This window comes from Curcuma longa, chromosome 6, assembly GCF_044706935.1.
Source record: "Curcuma longa cultivar G26 ecotype Majalengka, Jawa Barat chromosome 6, ITB_CL_G26_1.1, whole genome shotgun sequence".
NCBI classification, from domain to species: domain Eukaryota; kingdom Viridiplantae; phylum Streptophyta; class Magnoliopsida; order Zingiberales; family Zingiberaceae; genus Curcuma; species Curcuma longa.
The window spans coordinates 647,687-652,406 of NC_133866.1; positions in this window are offsets into that span (position 1 = coordinate 647,687).

The window sequence follows — 4,720 nt, forward strand, 5'->3', positions numbered from 1 at the left end:
ATGAAGGCATAAAATTCATCCAAGATAATTATCAGCCTAGAACTATAATTTATTGACAAGAATTATAATCAAAATAGCCCACGATAACCCTAATTTACCCGGTAAAAAATGTCAGTTATCAAATCCCCCACACTTATTCTTTCACGTCTCATGAAAGTAAACTAATCTACATTATTTTCCACTCTAACAATATCAATCAAATCAGAAAATTACAACAAGTTAAATAAGAATGTCAAATCCTAAAAATTCAAGCAATCCAAAATTCAATTCATACATGGATCAGCAAAATAGCAATTTTAGTTCACCCTAAATAAATTGAGAACGATGACTATAAAAACCTCACAGGATAAATAGTGTGTGGTCGCTCATCCTCATAATTATGTAAATGGTAGATCTTTCTCAAGCTACTTATGGGTCATACACTACCATAGGCTTGCTCTTCTTCTAATCTCCACCACTATCATATGCATAAGATCGCATAATTCACAAAGATTTATTGCAAAGGATTAAAGAATAATAAATAATAAATAAGGGGAAGAAAACAATGTAAGGGAAAAATGAAGATGATACATACAAGTGGAAGAAATGGGAAATATGAATTACTTCATAGATGAGTCAATGAAATTATGCCTGGTAAATATAAAATCAAGCTAGTGTAGGGTGAGCTAGTAGTAAGAAAAACAACTCCTATAATCCTCCTACACTCTAAAATGTCTACCATAGAACTCAAGAGGAGAAATAAAAATTGCAAAAACTTCCTACCAACTATCCCAAATAATTTCACCAACTCAAACCTTATTTTTATTTCATTTCATCCAAAAAGAACTAAACTCTTTTTTTTTCTTTTCTTTTTTTTTTTCACTTCTGTTTGTTTTGTTTTTTTTCACTTTTTTTTTTCACAGATCACTTTTCTTCTTTTTTTTTTCAAATTTTTTTTTCATCATATATATTTTTTCACAGAAGCCTTTTTTTCAACCTATACTAAAACAAAATGAAACAAAATAAAAATACAACCAACTAAAAATAAAAAGCAACCAAAACAAAACTACTGGTCTATCAATGGTGAACTCTCTAATCAACACACATACCCCCACACTTAAATTTTTGTTCGTCCCAGGCAAAATATCATCTCAGCAATCAAAGTTCCCAAATCTAGAGGAAAGAAATGAAAGAGGTGATAAGGAAAAATATGATACACAAGAGATGGATTATTCGAAAACTTAAACTAATAGAAAAGAATGAATAAATAAAAGAATAAAGGAATGATCTTCATGGAATTATGCAACCCTATAGTAATGTGATCTCGATAGAATCAGAGCAAGTTCTAGAGTTACATTTACCATAAGTGCCCCACAACAAGGAAATCAGGCTCAATCCTCACTAAGTAAAAGAAATAGTCATCATCTCAACTATTTAAGGTAAAATCCATCACTAAGTTGTATCCTCACATAATCCAGGAACTCCTTCATGTCTATAAACCTCTAGAATTCGACAAACTTAGATAATAAGTTATCGCAATTCCTAAGATGATTAAGTCATGCAGGGGAGGAAAATTTATTGTGAAAGAATCATGAATAGATGAATAAACAAATCCTAAACTAGTTATTTATTTACACACCCTAAGCTAAGTTATTTATATACAACCTAGGCTATGCAAGAATAATAAATCGTTATGTACATCCTAAACTAACTAAGGCATGTGATATGTACAAAGAAAGGAAACAAACAATAAAGAATAGCTATACACATCCTAATTAAAGAAAAATAAGCTATTCACATCCTATTTACAGAAAAGAATCAAAAGAAAATAAAATAAATATATACACAAAAGAAAGGGAAACAAGAAAAGATAGTTTACTCCCCTTTCCCTGGGAAGATGAATCGTCGCTAGAGGAGTCCCTTGATTCCTGATCGCCCTGGGTTCTCAACTCTGCAGACAGATCCAGACAAAATAAAAGAAAGTGATCCTAGGGACTCAGTGCAATTCCCTACACTTTCGTGCACCTCTCCAATATAGACAAGCCACGACAAAGTCATAGTGCACCTAAAATCAACACCCTCAAGATCATTAGAATAAAAGAATTAAATAATTAAGAATAAAAGAATAGACAAATGAACAAAAGAATAAATGAATGAATCAATGAATAAACAAACAAAAGAATGAACAAATGAGATGAATAAACAAATAAGAACACCTATGTACAGTCTAAAATAAAAAACATCATATGAGTCCCCGGCAACGGCGCCAAAATTTTGATGCGGTGTTTTTGCATGGGAAAATTATTATTATTTATTTACTTATTTTCCCTTATTAAATGTGTCACTTACACCCATCAAAATTAATTATTTATTTTATTACCAAACCCCTAATATCGCCTTAAGTGGTATAGAGAGGTCCGGGTCGTCTCTCTCGGACTCATGATATAGAATTTATTCCTAGACATTTGGTGCGGGGTCTTATTGAGTTTTATTCATTTTAATAAATACAAGCAATTTCATTTATTCACAATTAAATTTATAATTAACAAAAGAATTCTAATATACAAAGTTTACATTCCTAAACCTACATTTATTACACAATGATACATTCACCTTATACAAACCAACCCACTAACAATATACATCTAAACAACATATCTACAATTTCAATATACAACTATAACATACAACACACACCACACAATTTCTACAATTTATTAACTAATGATCATGATCTTATTCTAAACTTACAACAACATAATTACAACTACATACATCCCATATTTACACCGTACACCATTCATCCATACAAGCCTAGAACCGATTTCAAAACTAGAGCATTAGCAAAATTCCAAACAACCACAAGTCCAACATTTAACATGCTCTTTACAACCTACTATTCCATGATCCAATAATGATACACAATCAATCCAATTCCATAGCTCAACATACAATGTGATACAAAACAACTTCTGATAACATGTATAGCATTCAACCTTCCTTTCTAATTCCACACAACATGCAATCTTCAAGAACATTCCAAAAGCAAGAATCTCATGAACACTTAACAGAACAAACCAAAAGCAATCTTAACATGCATCAAACATTCACCATTCCAAAAGCACAGAACCGATCAAACCAAACAAACAGAACCAACAAAAATTAGAGTTAGGGTTAACGTTAGAATTAAAATTAGTAGTTAAGATCAGTATTACAATCAGAGTTAGGGATTAGGTTAGCAATTAGGGTTAAAGTTAGAAAATATTCACAGTGTATCAGGGGTTAATGTTAACACTTAGGATTAGAATTCAGTGGCTATTTACATTGTAGAGCTTATTTACAGTGACCGAATGGGGGTTTTTTTTTTCTGATTAAGGCTAACAGAACAATCACAAAACAGAACAACGGAGAAAAGAAAGAAGAACAAAAAAAAATAGTGGATGACAGTGGAGGATTAGGGTTCTTCCCTCTCCAATTCGGCACAGAAGCAAGTATCCTCAACAATCTCCGGCTGCTAGCACCCACGGGACGGCGACGCTTGCTGGAGAAACCACTCACAACACGGCGTAGTCGGAGAAGACGCAGGCGAGTCCTCAGACGCTAGTCCGCTGCCTTGCTGCAAATCGCAGACAACACATCAGAAAGAGGAATGAGAAACCGACCCTTACCTGGCCCCATTTCCGGTGACGGCGGCTTCGAAGACGACCGGCGACCTCTGCTGCAAATCGCAGACAGAGCCCGGATGGATTCCCTGCTGCAAATCGCAGACAAGGCTCCGATAAACGTCGGCGCTTCTGAGGAGGTGGATGAAGTGGGCTGTCATCGGCTGCCACCGCTGGAGTAAACCACCCACAACGGAGCCGGCGACAGAGGGAAGAAGGAGCGACGTCGATGCTGCAATCGGAAGTGGCTATGAACCCTTTCTTTGCACTGATCAGAGGAGGAAGAGGGACGGCGAGGCGCACGGCGGGGGCTGAGACCGCGGCGGCGAAGAGGAGAAGAAGGAGATGAACAGTGCTCGCGATTTTGGGAGCACTGTAGCTTCCCAAAATCACGAGGAACCCCCCGGATCACTGAACCGCTCTTTGCCTTTTAACCTTGCTTGTGAACCGGCGCTGAACCTGGCATTTTGATTAGCTTCTGAACCGGCCAAATTATTTCTTCTGAACCGGCCGCTTTAGGGTTTTTATTTGGACCGAAATTGGGTTAATGGGAGTGGGCCGGGCTGAATGGAAGTGATATGGGCCAGCTGAATAGGGTTTGGGCTGATCAAATAGATTAAGATTTGGATTTGGCTTGTGTTGAGCTGATTGAGCCAATTCTGATATGATTTGAACCCAACTCGAATCAAATTGATTTTCTCTTCCAAATTGGTCCTCCAAAATTTATTATTTCCATCCTAATTTTCTGCAAAAATCGAAGACCACAAAATTAATATCCTTAATTGCCAAAAAATCATAAAAAATAAAATGAAGGCATAAAATTCATCCAAGATAATTATCAGCCCAGAACTATAATTTATTGACAAGAATTATAATCAAAATAGCCCATGATAACCCTAATTTACCCGGTAAAAAATGTCAGTTATCAACGAGCTAGCTGTAAAGGGTTACAGTGATGCTAGTTTTCAAACCGACCAGGATGATTATAGATCACAGTCTGGGTTTGTGTTTTGCTTGAATGGTGGTGCAGTGAGCTAGAAGAGTTCGAAGCAGGACACAGTTGCTGATTCTACAACAGA